The sequence below is a fragment of the Zingiber officinale genome, chromosome 2A (assembly GCF_018446385.1).
Source record: "Zingiber officinale cultivar Zhangliang chromosome 2A, Zo_v1.1, whole genome shotgun sequence".
In the NCBI taxonomy this organism is placed as follows: Eukaryota; Viridiplantae; Streptophyta; class Magnoliopsida; order Zingiberales; family Zingiberaceae; genus Zingiber; species Zingiber officinale.
The window spans coordinates 117,801,781-117,821,874 of NC_055988.1; the positions used below are offsets into that span (position 1 = coordinate 117,801,781).

A 20,094-nucleotide genomic window follows, 5' to 3' on the forward strand; every position below is an offset into this window, starting at 1 on the left:
GCGTCCAATTTTGCAGACAAAAGAGTGACTACATCTACATCAAACTTCCCTGATGCTTTAATTGTTGGGTTTACAGAAGAATAGCCACCACTTCTTTCATTTGCCCATTGATGATGATTTCGTGCTACACTATCAATAATTTCTTCAGCTTCATCTAAACTTTTATTCATAAGTGCCCCTCCAGCAGCTGAATCAAGGGACACTTTGGTATGATAGTTGATACCATTATAAAAAGTGTGCAACACTAACCATCTTTCCAACCCATGATGTGGGCATTGTCTGAGCATACTATTATATCTATCCCATGCTTCAAAAAGAGATTCTGAGTCAGTTTGCTTGAAGCTTGCAATTAAATTCCTCATATGAGCTGTTTTGCTTGGTGGATAGAATTTATCAAGAAACTGTTGCTCACACTGCTCCCAAGTGGTGATGCTATTAGGGGCCAAAGAATTCAGCCATTGCTTTGCCCTATCTCTTAAAGAAAACCCAAATAATAATAATCTAACTGCTTCTGAAGGAACTCCATTCATTTTCATGGTACCACATATTTCATAAAAGACCTCTAAGTGTTGATTGGGGTCTTCATGAGGTCCTCCACCAAATTGGTTCTCTTGCATAGATATAATTTGCGTGATCTATTAGCTTCCACTGAAGGTCTTGAAATACTAGATCAAAAACCTCTTGCATAAGGTGCTGCATAATCCTTGAGTGGTCTATTCGCCATGTTCAAATGTTCCTGTTCTTCAATTTGCCTTTGCAGAATTCTTCTTTTATGCAAAGTTCTGTCAATCTCAGGGTCAAAAGGAAAGAATTCCCCTGCAAGTTAGATCTTCGCATACACAAGAACAAGATAGCAAATGACAAGTCAACAGAAAAAAAAAAATAAAAGAATCAAAAATGCAGAATTGAATTTGTACAAAAAGAATTAACAAGAAGTAAAAGTTATACAAGAAAGTAAAAAAAAAACAGAAATCTAATGATTAGTTACAACTATGCAATATGAAAGGAAAACAAATGTTATGTTTAGTCTAACTCAATTGATAATTCCTAATGTTATAGCGCAGTCCCCGGCAACGGCGCCAAAAACTTGTTACGCTCCGCAAGTGTACGGAAATGTCGCAAGTAATATAAAAGATTATCGTATCCACATGGACTGGAATAAGCACTAGAAATGTCTCAATGCGAATTAGCTAAACAACTATCCAATTGTTTCAAATGCAAAGTGAAGGTAAACAAATCTAATATTAAAGATCAACAAACAAGAGTTTAGTGTTTTGGGTTATGATAAAAGGAGATTCTAGGAGTTTCGGTTTCTTTGTAAGATTTCTTGAATGTAAATGGTTCACCAATTCTTATCCCTCAATTGTCAAACACTTGTAGAAAGTTGCCGGTTCTCTCTCGCACATCAGACTATATGTTAGGGATGTACTTTGACTCATTTAACGAATCTATTAGGCCATCAGGTGGTGAGATTAGGTGTAGTAACAAAACATATAGGAGTTAGCATATTGTAGTCGGGGATTCACCATACATCCACGGGTGTGGATATCCTATGTAATATATTATTTTATAGTATATGAAGTCTCTGATCAGAGTTGTAAAATGTGCTTTAGGAAAGAAGTTTCCTAGTTACACATGCAATATCACTATAAGATATATCACATAGCTGTCTAATTAATATACAATCCTAGATGTACCAATAGTTGTAGATTTTACGGGGATATCTGATATGAAGGGGTCGGACTATACGGGAACCATAATTGACTGGTTCTTACAGACAGTATCCAATGATACCTAGGGAATCATGGGGTGAACCTCCGAGTAACGGGACCAAAACCCGCTATCTTACCGCTTGGCCACACCCACACCCCATTTTTATCCTTTGGCACTAGCAAAGACAACCCCAACCCCCAAAAAAAAAAAAACCTAAAAAAGAAAAAAAAAAAACCCTAAAAAGTACATTACATAATACGTAATACATAAATAAATACATATGAAATATATATATATATATATATATATATATATATATATATATATATATATATATATATTGTATTGGCAAATAAAGTTTGATATGATCAAATATTAGAGTGATTTCTAATCAATAAAAACAAGAAGAGTGGAAGAGTTTCACACAAAGTCTATAAATTATATTTATGTTATTGTAATAGCGAGCAAATGTGTTTGTCATGCCAATGATATTGGATCGTCGATATGATTACAAGGGACTCACATTATTAGGTTCTAGAAAAATTCTAAAATTCCAATAGACAAATATAGAAAATACAATTGGCCTTGAAAGCTCAAGCTCAGGAGGAGGTGCAATCATATTAAGGATTACATCATGAAATAAAAAATTAAAAGAAAAAGTAAAAGGGAGACTTGGTTCAACGTAGCATGAGAAGAAAAAAAAAAGAAAACAACAATTGTTTTTCTTTTTCCACCATTTCCACATTCTCCACCTTTCCCACTTCCATCACATCTAAGTCTCCTCAGTTCCACATTTTATACATTTAAAAGAGATGAGAAGAAAAATCTAAGGGGGCGTTTGGTTTGTATTTTCCACGCAGTTTTCTGTTTTCATTTTATGAAAAAATGGAAAACGCGTTTGGTTTGTGATTTCCACGTTCATTTTTAAGAAAATGAGAGAGCGTTTTCTAAAAAAACGAAAAACGTGGAAAAGTCATTTTCTAAAAAATGAAAAACGCACGTTTTTCAGAAAATAAAAATGAAAATGGGGCAAACCAAATGCACCCTAATTCTCCTCAGTTCCACATTTTATACATTTAAAAGAGATGAGAAGAAAAAAATGTGTGATGAAGAAAATATAAGACAACCATCTATTCACTTGAGTTTACTAAATTCGAACAAGTTTTTCTTCCTGTATTTGGAGATTTTCGGTAGCCATGTTTTTTTTGTTCTCTCCTTGGAGTTTCGGCAGCAACATCCTCTCTTCTCCTTGAGAGTTTCGGTAGCCCCTTCCCAAAGAAAGAAAATAGAGATCTTTTCCCTCTATTCCATCGAAAAGGACCCATCTCTTTGTTGTTGCTTCTCTTTTTCAAGAAGCATTGTTGCTGCCCACCTTCTTGCAGAATTTTGGAAGGCATAGCCCCTTGTTGAGAACTATTAGACATCTCCTTGTGAAAGGGTAATTATGCAGCCTCTTCCTCATCTTCGAGGAAGATGTTTCGACCGTCTCAATGAAAACGACACTGGATCAATAGTGTGATCAGGTGTTGGAAAGAGAACTCTGATTATGGAACAGATTAGACGAAGGAAGTACGAGCTCATGACAAATAAATGAAGGGCTATTCCACTAAATCCAGAATCGTTGGATCCATCCCCAAACACATGTTGTTTGGAAGGTATGTTTATGCCTGTACTTTGATTTATATGTATAACGATACATGTGTTAATAGTTTTATTTAGGTAATATTTAAATGATCTAATATGTTTATTTTAGATAGTTTAGCATGTCTAAATAAAATGATTAAATTAGCATTATATGAATCAATCACATGATAATTTATCTTTGTTATACTTTTAGGATCTTACTTAAACGGCTAGATTGGACTTATGTTTGTTTTAAAAATCCATACGAACACTCCTTTTATTTAATTTGTTAAATCATAAATCAAAATTTAAATTTCCATTGCACATAGCAGTGAAGAAACACAATATCCGAATTTTGAATTCGGTTCCAATAGTCACATGGAACATCAACAAGTGTTGATCGGACTAGGAGCTAAGGGTTGGCTGGAGTAGGGCCAACCAGGCAATGAGTACTCGCAGATCTGGCTACCGAGTGTTCCACTTAGGGAAATGATAAGGTTCTCAGCAAAGTGAACTATCTTGCTACGAACTTGATTGAAATTGCACGTTGGGAGCCTCGTTCGGGCGGGGGCTGTGCCGCTAGTGATATCCGATCGGCTAGAGCTGGGCGGTTTAGATATGACGTCTTATCCTTATGAAGATCCAATCAACTGCAACTGAGTGGATTTAGATAGGGAAGGGTGCCCTTGTAGAATGTTGATAGACTGAAGCCGGTTGGACCTAGCGGATTACAGGCATCATAAATGCAAGAAAAAAACCATAGGATGGTGTGCCCGCTATCGCTTTGCTTTTTTTCCGTTGTTATAAATATCTCCTTTCTAATATTGTCATATGTTTGTTAGACTTACCTTTTACAGATAGGACAGTTGACATGTGACATTCTGTATGGATGACGGTTCACCTACCTTCTAATCCAACGACCTTGGTGATTGGCTCATCTTTCGATGCGATTGTATGGTTCATTTCACGAGATCCCACTTTAAAAGACCCAATGATTTGTCGCATACGCTTGCTCTTCGTCTTCATTGTGCTTCTTTATTTTCTCCCTTTAGCGACCCCAAAGACCTCTGCGTTTTCATACTCTCTTAGTCTCCCCTCATTCTTCCTCTTTTCTTGAGATTCTTCCTCTCGAAGCATCCTTCTCTTCAAATCTGCCATGGATGCTTCTGCTTTGTGGTATACTCAACTCGTCTCAGACTTCACTAGGGTAGACCTAGACGATCTCCGCTTTACTTATGAGATCTCCCACTCCCTACATGTGATCATGCCAATCAGCAATGACCACCCTCATAGGCCCCTGCTGGTTATGTGACCTTCTTTAAGGACCAAGTCCTAGCGGGTCTTCATTTCCCCATCCCTATTTTTTTTTTCAGATGTGAGCTAGTATTTTTGCATTCCCCTTAGCCAATTCATCCCCAACTCAATTTTCCTTCTATGTGAGGTTACCATCCTATTCCGCTTATATGAAATCCCCCTAACTCCTCGAGCACTCCACTACTTCTTCACTCCCCAATGACAAACTGACAACATCTTCTGTTTCCAACCCCACCCTAGGACTATCCGTTTTGATAAAATTCCTCTTCAGGGTAGGGACTGGAAGGATAAGTAATTTTTCCTTTGTTTTCCTACTCTAGTGTCTTGGCCGACCGGGCACTACTCAGTTCTCCCTCCAGTGCCTGAGCTAGGTGATTTTCGTATGGAGTTGACATTCATCGAAGCTTCAGAGTGGTGAGTGGGTCCAAAATTTGATATTTCAAAGCTAACTCTGTACATGTTTGGTATAAGTCCCCTCCAAGTAGAACTACTGCTTTCTCTTGGTAAGAAATTTTGATTTGATTTACCTTTTTTTTGCATACTGACATTTTTTCTTTACAGCGAATACCTTGTCCAGGGCCTTGGTGTCCGGAACCTTCCAGATGAATAATTTTGAGTTAAATCAAAGAGGAAGGACCATGTTGGCCGGGTGACAAGGTCCACTGCCCACCCATCCTTTTACTCTTGCTTCAGTAGATGCCTCTTAGTCCTCTTCTTCAAATGCGTCGATGGCATTCCATCGTAAAAGATCTTGATCGCCTACCTTGGCTGCCACTGGTCAGGTGTGAACCGAGCGGATGCCCTCGCCCTCCCCTTCGATCCCAGGAATAGCTCTGTCTGGGACCAGTCATCCGACCATTGTTGGACAAATGGGGGTTGAGCAGGTGTCTATGCCTTCTGTCTCCGTTCGGGGGAAAACTCCGATGGAAACCAAACAATCTATTCTGGAGGGGCCACTTCCTTCATAGCCGACCAACCCTATCGATCCCCCGTCCTCCTTAGTGCATCCACCTTGTCCAACCATGCTTACCCTCAACGCTTCCTCTTCAAGGCCCGCTGCATCTCAGCAGTCCAAACGACTGTTTGCCTTTTCCTTCGATGTGCCATCCTAACAGGAGAGGCGCTTCGATCCCCCGCCCTACTCAGGGGTGGTAAAATTAAAGGGATTAATGGCGGATCCTTGCGCGGATGCAATAGAACAAACAAACACTAGCTCAATACCTGATCAGGTAGATGTGTTTTCTCAAGATGTCACCGCGGTAAGCCTGTGATTTTTCTTTCTTGGCAAGTTGGTCGGTGTGATTTTTGACCTTTTCTTCTTTTAGTTTTTTGCTGTCGGGCTAGACCTAAGCCAGCTAGTGATGAATTTGTGTGGTCTGAACAAAATTCTAAAGGATCGCTTAGTGGAGTTCTCATTCCTCCACCATAGTTCCAGAGGTACAACGACTATGGCTAAGATAGAACTCAGACGCAACTAACTGCTGAGAGGGAGAAAGCCTTAGAGGAGGCTATGCAGGCTATGAATCTCCAACGGGTGAACAAGGAAAAACTCGAAGCACTCCTGCAAACCATTGAGTATAAGTGTCGAGCGGAGACTATGATGAAGGACAAAGTCGTGCCAGACCTAGCGTAAAAGACTAATGCACTAGATCAATTAAAAATGTCACATGCTTCTGAATTAGCCTGCATAACTAGAGAGCTAGAGGCCAAGGTTGTGATAATACTAGACAAACAGAGGGATTTAGATTCATAAGCAAATGAGCTAGATTCACTACAAGACGAACTAGAACAAACCAGGTCCAAGATAATGGCTTCAAAGTCAGAATTAGAGGCTTATAAGGCAGGGGAAAATGAACACTCTAAGGCTGGGTGGGCAGAATATCTCCATTCTCGTGAGTTTGGGTTGCAGTTCAGTCAACGTATCATCCAAACGCTTTCTTAAGGAGCTGAAGGGGCAGTCTGACAACTCCACAAGGAGGGATATCTGACGGTTGATCAACCCAAGCAATTTTTTGACCGCTAAAGCCTTATAGACGAAATGCCAGATGATGTTTTCTTTGAATTTGAGTAATCGACCCATCTTTGTACCCTAAACATGTTAATGGCTTTGATCACAAAGCATTGGCCTCCGCTGTGTTATATTTGCTATTTCTAATTGCTTTTCTGCCTTCCAATCCATGCTTTGAGTTCTGAATAGAATAACTAACTTTTGTGTTCGAATGTTGAGTGAATAGTGAGGTTGAGGATGTGAGATGTATACTGGTTAGGGCAGCGATGTCTGAGTAGTATCGAGCAGCGTAACAATTTGGGAGTAGTGCCGAGCAGAGCGGTGATTGAAGAGAAGCACTGAGCAGAGCAGTGATTTGACAATATCACCTTGAAAAGCAGTGATTATGATGAGTGCCAAGTAGAGCGGTTATTGAGATGAGTGTCGAGCATAGTAGCGATTGGGTTGAGCACAGAGCAATGCAACAGTTTGAGAGTGTCACCGAGTAGAGCAGCGATTATGATGAGCGCCAAGTAGAGTGGCAATTTGAGAGTATCATCGAGTAGAGGAGCGATTATGATTAGTGTCGAGTAGAGTAGTGATTGGGATGAGTGCTGGGCAGAGTGGCGATTATGATGAGTGCCAAGCAGAGCGACGATTGGGATGAATACCGAGCAGAGCAACTAAATTCTCTGATTGGAGTGGGAGCCCTACCCATAAGTACTAAGGTAGGGAGCCATGCCCCAGTGAATTATACTTGGGAGCAATGTCTGAACGAGCTAATGTAGGGAGGCATGCCCTAGTGAGTCGAGGTTGGTTGTGACTCATACATGCTTATAACTCTTTGCTGGGATGAGAGTCTGGAAGGTGCTTAACCCATGCATGCTTATGACTCATCGTTGGGATGAGAATCTGGGAGGCGCATGAGCCATGCACGCTCATAACTCATCACTGGGATGAGAGTTTGGAAAGCGTATGAGCCCTACACGCTTATAACTTATTGTTGGGATGAGAGTTTGAGAGGCTTATGAGGAATGCATGCTTATAACTCATTGCGAGGATGACAGTCTAGGACCCGACTGTCACGCCCCAGAGGAGTCCCTGTCCGAGAAAATTTCGGCAGCATCTCCCCTGTACGGTGGATAATCTGAAACTTTTCTACATCCTCATATACCTCAGCCTCAGGCGGCTGGAATAATAAAAACAATAAAATACAACCACACATACATCCACACAGTTTATATATAAGTACATAGATCAGTAATATCATGACTCGAAAACAACCCTACTCCACTACACTCGTAAAGCTCAAATCCGACAAATAAACCAACTTACCTCTTCTGCCATCTAAGCAGGCATGTAGTAAAAGCAAATCCAAAACCAAATCCATCGACATCACAAAATCCATACAATGTCCAAGTATCATCAAACAAGAACAGAATCTAAAACAAATTTAGCATAGTCTATGTAAGAAAAACCAAAAGTCCAATAATATCCTCGAGGTCTGTAGGGGACTAGCGACTGGAACTCTCTCCTGACAGCATCAACCTGAAAATATCAACAATGGAGGCGGGGTGAGTCCAACACTCAGCAGGTACAACTGATATACAAAGTAAAGAAATTAATCATGCGTACAGTCTCCTGATGTAATAAAGGTAAATGCAAACTGAAATAAACAGGAGAATACTGTACTAACCAGGACCTGGATATAAAGACAAGCAGTCCGAGAGATATGGAAATCCTGTATGCATGTCAAACATAGGTATCCAAACAATATGCAGCATATAAATGTAGCAAACACAAACACAAGCAATAAATGCATCATGCATATGATGCCAATGATGCGTCCTGGTCACCCCTGACGCCAGTCGATCATCTCACACTATAGAGAGACCGAGTGGGTAGGGCTGTGACAACCGTGCATTCTGTCGTCACTACTCCTGATGAGTGACCGAGTGGACGGGATGCTGGCAGAGTACACCTATCCTCCTACCCCAAATCATAAATGGGGGAGCGCAATGCTCTCATCTCCCGGTACACGATGACGGGGAGGAATCCCTGCCGGATAACACGTTGTGTTACACTACCCATGAGCGGACCAACGGTGCCTAACAGAGTCCCTGCTGTAATACACTCTGCCTGAATCAACCACTAACCCATGAGTGGTAGTATGTGCAGATCCATGTAACTGGCGATGTGTTCACAATAATGGAGCGAACTATCGCACAGCATGCAATCATCCAAATGGTGCATGACACTAACCACAACATATCCTGACCTAATCCATATATATATAAGTGCGTCATAGGTCAACGAATCAAATCAAATCAAAGGTACACAAGGTATAAAACTTAGGTCCTGAATATGGTGAAGCATGGTATATCACTACCCCTATAAGCATGTATCAACAGGTAAGGAATACATGAGATGCAAAACAAACAATCAATCAATCATGTAACAATTATCGGGTAGTGATTAACCGGAATAAATAAGAAACATAATTAATGCAACTTGTTATATTCACTACTATGTATATCAAATGACATAAGTCAAAAGTACCCGCCTCCGATAAAAAAAGTCCAAATCTGACTCCGAGATACTCGTCTCGCGTCAAAATCCTGTGATATCAAACATACATTTTTATTTAGCTACAAATTAAACGAATAGCTAAATAAAAATCCTTAAGAACATTTTTAGGGAAAAACCCTAAACCATAATCTCAACCTTCTTAAATTAAATCCAACAATTAACTAGGGTAAATTTCCTTTAACCCTAACCATAATATTAGATTAAAAGTCTAAAGCTAATCCAATCTACCTATTCCAAACATAAACATAATCAATCTACTAATTCCCAACATAACCAAATCAATATACACGAAGCTCAAAAACCCAAAACCTTACCTCAATATCCCAGTCGGGGTCATTGATCTACTGCCAAAAGTAGTGGCTGCTGGACCAAAGAGCAACCCACAACACCCCAATTTCCAGATTCACCAAAATAGCACAACCTACTGCAATTATCGGATCGAAATGAATCAAAAGGTCAACCACAAACAAACCAGACCAACAATTAATCAAAATCCTTGCACCTACAGAATTTCCAACCAAACTAAACCTCACCGGGGACTTGATCAATGGCAGAGGGCACTAGGGCAAAGGACCTTGTCGGCTGCCGGCACTCAGAAGAGGAGAAGAAGACTTGGTTCGGAGCTAGGGCACGGCCAAATGGAGGAGGTCGGCGCTGGGGTCGAAGACGGTGGCATCGGCAGGCACAATGGTGGTGGCAGCCGACGCTAGAACAGAAGGAAGGCCGGCGGTAACTCGTCGGACCAGAGGAAGGGAGGAGAAGTCGCCGGTAGGCCGGGACTGGCTAGGGCACAGAGGAGAGTCGGTGAGGAAGAAGGCGTCGGCTCTGTGCAGTGGCGCTTGGCGTCACGGCGGCAGTGAGGAGGGGGCGTCGGCACCTAGGGCTCGGCGATTAGGGCAAGGAGGAGAGCAGGTGTGCGCGCGAGGGAGATGAGGAGAAAGAAGAAAAGGAGGTGGCCGAGGGGTTTAAAGCTTCGGCGAGGAAGAAACCACCGGGTCGGCAGTTAGGGCTCGGCGTCGGGCTTCGGCACGCGCGGGGGGTGGGGGGGGAAATGTCGGGAGGAAAGGCACGGGTTGCGGAAGGGAAAAAGAAAATGGGAAATAAAAATAAGGAAAAAGAAAAAGAATTAAATATATAAACTTTTCCTCACTTAAATGGGGTAGCCTAAACAGGCTTTTCCGGATCCCGTTTTTATCCCCGTCAACTCGTCCGTACGAGCTCCGAAAAATTCCCGAAAAATTATCAAAAATTCCAGAAAATTCCTTTATTCATATTCGCCTATTTTCCGGTATTTTACACCGACTGTATGGTCATTGGACATGTGAGCCATGCACGCTTATATGAGAGTTTGGAAGGCGCGTGAGCCCTGCACGCTTATAACTCATTACAGGGATGAGAGTGTAGGAGTTGCGTGAGCCATGTATGCTTATAACTCGCTCTAGGATGAGAGTCTAGAATGTCCGTAAGCCATACACACTTATAACTCATCACTGGGATTCGACCGGATGGTCGTTGGGTGCGTGAGCCATGCACGCTTATTATAACTCACACTAGGATGAGAGTCTAGAAGGTGCATGAGCCATACACGCATATAACTCATTGCTAGAATGAGTGTCTGGGAGCCGACCAGATGGTCGTTGGGTGCATGAGCTATGCACACTTATAACTCACACTGCGGCAAGAGTCTGAAAGGCGCGTGAGCCATACACGCTTACAACTCATCGCTGGGATGAGAGTCTGGGAGCCGACTGGCTGATCGTTGGGCGTGTGAGCTATGCATGCTTATAACTCGCACTGGGGCAACAGTTTAGAAGGTGCATGATTCATGCACACTTATAACTCATCACTGAGATGAGAGTCAGAGACCCGACCGGATCGTCGTTAAGCATGTGAGCCATGTTTGCTTAGAACTCATCGCTAGGATAAGAGTCTGGGACCCGATCGGATAGTTGTTGGGCATGTGAGACATGCATCCTTATAATTCATCGTTGGGGTGAGAATCTGGGACACGATCGGATGGTCGTTGGGTGCGTGAGTCATGTACGCTTAAAACTCGCACTAGAGTGAGAGTCTAGAAGGCACATGAGTCATACGCGCTTATAACTCATTGCTGGGATGAGAGTCTGGGAGTTGACCGAATGGTCGTTGGGCAAATAAGCTATGCATGCTTATAACTCATCGTTGGGATGAGAGTCTAGGAGTTGACTGCATGGTCGTTGGGCGCATGAGTCATGCACACTTATAACTTGTACTGGGGTGATGGTCTAGAAGGCACATGAGCCATGCACGCTTATAACTCATTGCTAGGATGAGAGTCTGGGACCCGACCGAATGGTCGTTGGACACATGAGCCATGTACGCTTATAACTTGCATTGGGGTGAGAGTATGGAAGGTGTGTGAGCCATGCACGCTTATAACTCATTGCTGGGATGAAAATCTGGCACATTTTGATTAGATAAAGATTGATACAAATGCAGGATGCCCCTCAAGTGTGATAAAACTAGAGGTAATTCGTGCTCCATTCGTGCCAGCTTTTTACCATCGACATCTTGAAGGTAGTAAGCACCGAACACAAGCTTCTTAATGATTTTGTATGACCCATGCCATTGGAGTGTCAACTTAGTCATGTCTCTGACCATCTGTATTCTCTTCTAGACTACATCACCTTCTTGGAAGGAATAGGGAATCACCCACCAATCATAGTTTTGTTGAATTTGCTGTCATTAAGCTATTAGTTGGGCAGTAGTTTTTTCCTTAGTCATGTTGATGATCTCCAACTCGAGGAGACGCTGGTCAGCATTGTCCTAGTCATACAAAAATTGTCGGACGGACTCCTCACTGACCTCAATTGGAACAACTGCTCCACTGCCGTAGACGTGGTGGCAAGGAGTGAGTCTGGTGCTTTCCCAGGGAGTGGTTCGGTAAGTCCACGAGATGCTCGGGAGTCATCAACCAGTTACCTCCCCACATGATCAAGCATGACCTTGAGGCCCCTGACGATTTCCCTGTTGGTAACTTCAGTTTGGTCATTACACTCAGGATATGCCACAGGGGTAAAAGCTTGGGAGATGTCAAACCTTCAACACCACTCTTGAATTTTACGCCCTTGAAATTATTGACCGTTATCTAAGACTGGCTTGTAAGGAATTTTGAATCGACACCGGATATTAATCCATAAAAATTTGAGCATGGCTGCTTAGTGATTTTGGCCAAGTCCTCTGCTTCCCCTCTTTTGGAGAAATAATCCACTGCCACAAGAAAGAACCACTTCTGAGCCAGGACAATAGGGAACGATCCCACAATATATATCCTGCACTGGTTGAAAGGGCAAGAGACTATCGATGTTTTCAACGGTTCAGTCAGTCAATGAGGTATGTTTTGGTGCCTTTGGCAAGAAACGTAGGTAGCTACTAGCCGGCTGGCATTTGCCTACAGAGTGGGCCAAAAATAACCAGCTAGTAACACCTTACGAGCTAGTGTTCTTCGCCCAACATGGTTACCACAACAACCTTGATGGGATTTCTTATAAATATAATCAACTCTATCCGGGTTGACACACTTGAGGAGGGGATGGGAAAATGCCTCCTCCTAGCTAGCCGAGCTGACTAGAAGTCGACTGGTAAAACTCCTTGTTGTAGATATAAAGTGATCGGGGTTCTCCAATCGAATGACTCCTCCACATTGGATTGTAAGTCAATTTGAGTTATTAGTAGGCTTTGTGCCATCGGGTGGTCCATGATCCAAGTGGACAATGAACTAGCCATTTTGACCAATTCATCTGCCTTGGGATTATCGGACCGAGGTATCTTGACTAGTGTGACTTCCACAAAGCTTTCTTTTAGTTTCTCCTAGGCCTCTTTGTATATTTGCAACTTTTCACTATTGATTTTAAAGTTGCCCGCCACTTATTGAGTCATGAGCTGAGAGTTCGAGTGGACGATTACCCGGGTGGATCCTACAAGTCTGGTTTCTTGTAGCCCAGCTAGCAAGGCTTTATATTCGGTCTTATTATTACAGACTTGGAAGTTTAGCTAGACGAAAATTGCATGATGTTTTCTTGTGGGGATATGACAAGAACGCCTACATTGCTTCCTTGCCAAGTGGAGAACCCGTCGACATAAATTTTCCACATTCCCTCAAACTCAGTTTGATGAACTTCAGTTAAGAAATTAGCCAAGGCCTAGGCCTTGATGGTTATCTGAGGCTGATAGTGTATATCATATTCACTTAGCTTAGTAGTCCATTTAATGAGTTAGTCAGCTACTTCAGGGTTGGTGAGGACTCTTCTCAACGAGCTATTGGTGAAAACCATTACCAAGTGCACAAGGAAGTAAGGCCACAAGCGGCGAACAGTAAGGACTAACCTGTAAGCCAACTTCTCGAGTGCGGTGTAGTGAGACTCGGTTCCTTATAATAGATGACTGAAAAATACACCGGCCGTTGTATATTATCGTGCTCTTTGACTAAACTTGCCCCACAACCTCCTGGGTAGCTGACAAATATAACCAGAGCCGCTCTCTAGCAATAGGTTTAAAAAGGGAAGACATGGCTTTGAAGTGCTTCTTCAGTTCTTCAAAGGTCTTGTTACACTCCTCATCCCATTGAAACCTTTTTGCTCGATAAAGTACTTTGAAAAATAGGAGAGTCCGGTCAGGCAATAGAAATATGAATCTTAAGAGTGTCGTGATCTGACCCACCAACTTTTGGGCCTCATTGAGATTCCGCGGAGCCTACATATCCTGGAGCACCTGCACCTTCTCTAGGTTGGCTTTAATTCCTCACTTGGTGACCAGATATCTCAAAAAAATTTCCCCTTTAGCTCTGAATACACACTTTAAGGGGTTCAACTTCAACTCATACTATCGTAGAGTGCCGCAAATCTCTTCAACATCTACAATAAGATCTACCGCTTGGACAGACTTGATGAGAATATTGTCTACGTAGACCTCGATATTCCTCCTGATATGCTTGCAGAAGATCTTGTCCATTATTCGTTTATATGTTACTCTGACATTTCTTAATCCGAACGACATAACTGTATAACAAAAAGTACCATCTGTAGTGGTAAAACTAACCTTTTCCTGGTTCTCCCAGGCGAGAGGGATTTGATGGTATCCCTAATAAGCATTTAGAACGCAGATTAGCTCACACCCCGAAGTAGAATCAACCATCTGATCAATCTATTAGAGCAAATAACAGTCTTTGGGGCTTGCCTTAATGAGATTGCAGAAGTCAATGCAGATTTGCCACTTATTATTATGTTTGGTCACCAAGACGACATTAGTGAGCCAAAAAGGGAACTGTACCTCTCGGACGTGTCTTGCTTTGAGGAGCTAGTCCACCTCCAATCAGATAATTTTATTTTAATCGGCTGAGAAATCTCTCTTCCTCTACTTGACCGGCCAGGAGTCAAGCATAAGGTGAAACTTATGCTTCGCCACTGCCGAGGCGACTCTTGCCAATTCCTTAGGAGACCAGATGAAGACATCTCGATTCCATACTAGATAATCCACCAGACTCTTCTTAGTCTCTGGTGGTAGGTCAACCGCTATCTTTGTAATGCTCTTGAGCCAATCGGGGTATAACTACACTTCCTCCTATTGGACAGGCTCTTCAGCCAGTGGCAGAGGCTCTTCTTGGATGGCGTGCACCTCTCCATCCTAGATCTTTTGGGCCTTACGCACTTTGGTTTTTATTACATCTACATAACACCTCCACGCGATAAGCTACTCTCCACTTATTTCGCCGACATGGCTTTCCACCGGGAATTTTAATTTTTTTATGGAAGGTAGAGATGGCCACTTGGAATTCATGCAAGGTGGCCCTACCTAAGTTAACGTTGTAAGAGGATGGAGAATCCACCACTATGAAGATACTCCTCTGAGTCCTTATTAGGGGTTCAGTGCCCAGGGATATGACCAGTTTGATCTAGCCAATCAATTATACCTCGTTCCTTGTGAATCCATATAGGGTGTGGCCACTAGTGGAAGCTCACTTGCGTCGAGCTGCATATTGTCAAATGCACTTTTGAATAACACGTTGACAGAGCTTCTAGTATCAATGAAAACTCTAGTTACTCGACTATTAGCGATGACCGCCTTGATGATAAATGTGTCATTGTGAGGGAGCTCCACTCCTTCCACGTCTTGAGGCCCAAAGCTGATTTTGGGCCCTACCCCTCACTCTTGGCTGTAGTCGACTACATAGATCTCAAGTTAGCGTTCGTGAGCCTTTTTGGCTCTAGTAGAGTCCCCATCTATGGGGCCTCTCGAAATCATGTCGATGTCCTATATTGCGGCATTTCCTCGATTCTCCTCTTCCCTAGCCTCCATTGGCTCCTTTCCTTTGCCTGCTAATCGACCATCCTAAGTTTCCCTCCCTTTAGGCGGGTTGGCTGGGCAACCAGAGGGGTTGGGGTTATTGGGCTACTACGTCAGGATTTGAGGCACGATTTGGGGCGAGGGTAGGTCAAGTTCAACTGCTCGGTGTATGTCTTGAGCAAACTGGAGACGATTTCCTGCATCCTGGGTATGAGGCAGGTGGTAAGTGTAGTACTAGGATTCCCATAGGAAAGGCTTGTTGGCAGGGGTTCGCACAACCTCAACCCGCTGTGCCACTCTCGCTTCTTGGACTGTGAAAGATTTTGTCAAGGGTCTTTGCGGCAGACCTAAGGTGGTGGTGGTCTCTTATCGTCTTGACCAGTCGGAGCTGGGGCCATTACTTCCTTCTTCCAGGCTACCTGAGTTGCCTCCACATTAATGTATTTGACCACTTTGTTAGGATGTAGCATGCAAAACACAGAAAGCACATCGAAAAAACTTACTAGATCCTTTCAAACGATCCATGCGAAGGAGAAGAAAAAATATACTAAGTTTTATGAGAAAGATTTCTACCTTTGAAGCGTGAACACGATCTCCCGACAGCAAGAATCTCAGCACGATCACGTGTCCGTACCTCTTCTGGTATCCAAACGAATCCAAGAAAATGGAGAAGATCAACACTTAAGATTGTGTTAGCAACCCTCTAGTAAGTTTTAGCCAAAGAAAGAGGAGAGAAGAAGAAGAATGAATCCCCATTTCGAAAATGAGAAAAAAATACTTTTATACTTAATCCAATGAAAATACTTAATGAGTATTAATTCACTTAATGAGACTTAATGAACATTAACACTCCATTAAGGTCATTTTCGAATTCTTCCTTGTTGAATTCAATTTTCGAAATTGAATAAATAATCAATTTCGAAATTAACTCTTTTAATGTTTCATTAATCTCCATTAATCCTCTTTAGTGAATGAATTCAATTGAATCTAACTCAAGTCTAATTCAGATTAGACTGAATCCATATGGTTAGATTCACTTGAGTCTAACTCAATGAGTCTAATTCGGATGTGTCAATCATCTCATAATTGACTTTTAGAGCTAACACTAATAATCTCCCACTAGCTCAAGTGTCAATCACTAAAATAATCTCATCCAATGGTTCATCATATTTTAGTCAAACTAAAATGAACTTATCTCCAAATTAATATGTTCTTTGTGTGTGATCCAATAGGTTCTCGTAACATTGGCAATGTCTCTAAAACTATTTTAGATACATATACAATGAGTGGCATCTAACAAGACATCATTGCTACCCAAGTGACAAGAAAGTTGAGATCTGACCTAATCTTTCCGTGTCTATTATCTTTATGACTCAATCCTTTTATCCTTGATATTTAGATTGATTAATGAGGCGTATAGCATCCTCTTATTAATCTTTGTATTTCTTGATCTCTTAGTAGACACACTCAATCAAATAAATTCAATATCTCATATTGACTAATTTGAATATGACCATGCATTCTTGTGTCTTACTAATCAAGGGGCTCAAAGATATCGCTTCCGTTATATGGAAGGGATAAATCTTATCTACATCACTCACATCTCTCCGCATAACTTATTGCATACCTAGTGATCGATTTTATAGTCCACCTTGTTACAGGTGATGTTTACTAATACTAAAGTACATAACTTTTAATGTATGGAACCGTAGTGACTTCAAGTCTAAAAATTATTCATACTAATCGTTACTATAAGAATGCTTATGACACTCATATAACGATCCATGAAACATTCTCATGGCAGGTCATTCAGTACATATTCTCTAATATATACCCATGTATCAACCTGATATCTCATATTCATGGCTTGTCAGATTAAGTCATCCATTGACCTATATACTAGTCTCAAGACATTAATATTATCCTTGTATATTAATACTTGACTAGGAATAGTTTAGAGTAGTGTTATATATATATATATATATATATATATATATATATATATCAATTCAACCAATTGATATGTTGTAGTTTAGAACCTACTATCCTAGGACATTATCATATTTATTCATTCGACATTGAACTGAAGTAAATATAATAACTAACTTTGCCTTTTATTAACTAATGAAATATGATACAAAAAGTACCCTTGTCAATCATCTCATAATTATATTTTATGGCTGATACTAACACACATTCCCTAATAGGTCGTTAAAGTCCTTAGCGGGCTTTCTGATGGGGGCTTGGAGGAAATCCCACTCCAACATGCCTTGAGAGAAAGTGCTTATTAATATTTCTAAGGTGGCGGATATGACGTCCAGTGCCACTTAGTTGAAACGCTTGATGTACGTTCTCAAGGACTCCTTGGTTCATTGTTTGAGTGCAAACAGACTATGATTAGTCTTCTGGTATCTTTTGGTACTGGAAAAATGGTGTAGGAAAGTGTTTTTGAACTCTTTGAAACAAGTGATAGATCCGATTGGTAGTCTGTCAAACCATCTTTGCACTAAGGTAGAAAAAGTGATCAGAAACACTCAGCACTTTATTGTGTCGCTATATTGGTGCAGCAGAACAGTGTTCCAGAATTTTCAGAGGTGATCCTCTCAATCGTCGTTACCTCTGTACTCTCCAATAGACATGGGTTTAAAACCTCTAAGTATCTTTTCATCTAACACTTCCAAAGAGAAAGGAACATTGGATTGTTTGAGTGTTTCCTGAATGGCCAGGGCCTTTCCTTTCTTTGGATCCCTCGGGGGTGAGTTCTCGATTGAGGAAGCTTGCTATAGTGTAGCATTCTCTCGACGCTCGGAAAAGTGCTCAAGGGAAGTCACATGACTGCTTCCTTTTGGATCTTCCCTCTGAGGTAGGGAACCCATCCCTTTAGGCCACAGGTGCTCGGCGTGAGTGAGAATATGCGATTTGTCTTTCCAATGTTGCTCGTGCCTTGGCTATCTTGAATAGCCCATATTCCTTAGGCATCATTGTGATGTTTATTCTGCCAATATCATCCATCTTCATGTTTCGGAATAGGTGGAGAGGTCCCCACAGACAACGTCAAATTTGATCCCGTCCAGAAGCTAAGTCAGTTGAAAGGGTCAGTGACGAGGGCAGGAACGTTGACAGAGAGAGGACTTGGAGTTAGAACTCGAAGATGCGCTATAAACTTCGGGTCTTCACACGAAGTAGGGAAAGATAGTTAAAAGTCGTACTCATGGGCATGCACACACCACAGAAAGATCACATGGGGGCATTAGAGAGAACTAGGGAAGGAGTCTCTGACTCAGGCACTTCGACGCTCAATTTAGAACGAGGATCGAGCGAAAAGTGCAGTAAGAAGATGAACTATAGAAATGTAGTAGATGTGTGTGTAAGCGCGCACCTACTAATTGAAATGACTCCTTTTTATACTGACCCTCATAACCTTCACAATAATGAGGTGTCAGAGAATGTCTTGTGTCAAAGTATGTCGGGCGATGGAGGATATACAATGGACTTCCGTTGGGTAAAGGAAGGTTCTGTGGCATGCATGTGGCATGGTATCAGAATATTCCTTGATGAATAACCATTATTTTCTGATAGGTTGTTGCGATTCTTCACAATAATCAGGTGTCCGAGAATGTCTTGTGCCAAAGTATGTCGGGTAATGGAGGATGTACGATAGACTTCCGTTGGTAAAGGAAGGTTATGTGGCATGCATGTGGCATGGTATCATAATATTCCCTAACGAATAGCCATTATTTTTTTATAGGTTGTTATGATTTCCTGACAATGCTGTCTCTTGGTGATAGTCCGACCGGCATCGATGCTGACCGAGTGCATGCTAGGAGTCGTGTCTATGAGAAGTCAGAGGCAGAGCCCGGGGGTCCGACCAACACGGGGGCCAATCGGGAATAGACTGGGAATCATGCCTATGAGAAGTGAGAGGTTGGACCTTAGGGTCCGATCGGCACTGGGATCGATCGGGAGTAGACTAGGAGTTGTGCATGTGAGAAGTGAGGGGTTGAGCCCTGGAGTCCGATCGACACGAGGCTGATAGGGATCATACCTATGAGAAGTGAGGAGTTGAGCCCTAAGGGTCCGACCAATGCGGGGCCAACCATTAGTAGACTGGGAATTGTGCCCATGAAAAGTGAGGAGCTCAGCCTTGGGGGTGACCCAACTGGCATGGGGGCCAACCGAGAGTAGACGGTGAGTTGGGCAGATGAGAAGTGAGGGGCTGAGTCTTAGGGGTCCGACTGGCATTAAGGTTGACTAGGAGTAGATTGGGAGTCATGCCCATAAGAAGTAAGGGTACAATCGGCATAGGGATCGACCAGGAGTAGACTGGGAGTCGTGCCCATAAGTAGTGAGGGGCTGAGCCCTCGGGGTCTGACCGACACTGCGGCTTGGCTAGTTGTGAACCAAGAGAGGTAACCACGAGGCACGAAGAGCTGAGTCCCAGAAGATCATATCAGCTCTGGGAACCGGTCGGTTGTAAACTAAGAGTAGTGACCCTGAGGTGGGGGAGCCAAGTCCCGAGGAAAATGGTCCGTTCGAACACGTACTCC

The 20,094-nt window shown here is 42.3% G+C and overlaps 1 non-coding gene across 1 annotated transcript; it reads left to right on the plus strand.

Moving 5' to 3' along the window:
* Nucleotides 1-258: 258 nt before the first annotated feature.
* LOC122044725 lies at nucleotides 259-364 on the plus strand. Its single transcript, XR_006129740.1, has one exon. It is a non-coding gene; the product is annotated as a small nucleolar RNA R71 (small nucleolar RNA).
* Nucleotides 365-20,094: the final 19,730 nt, after the last annotated feature.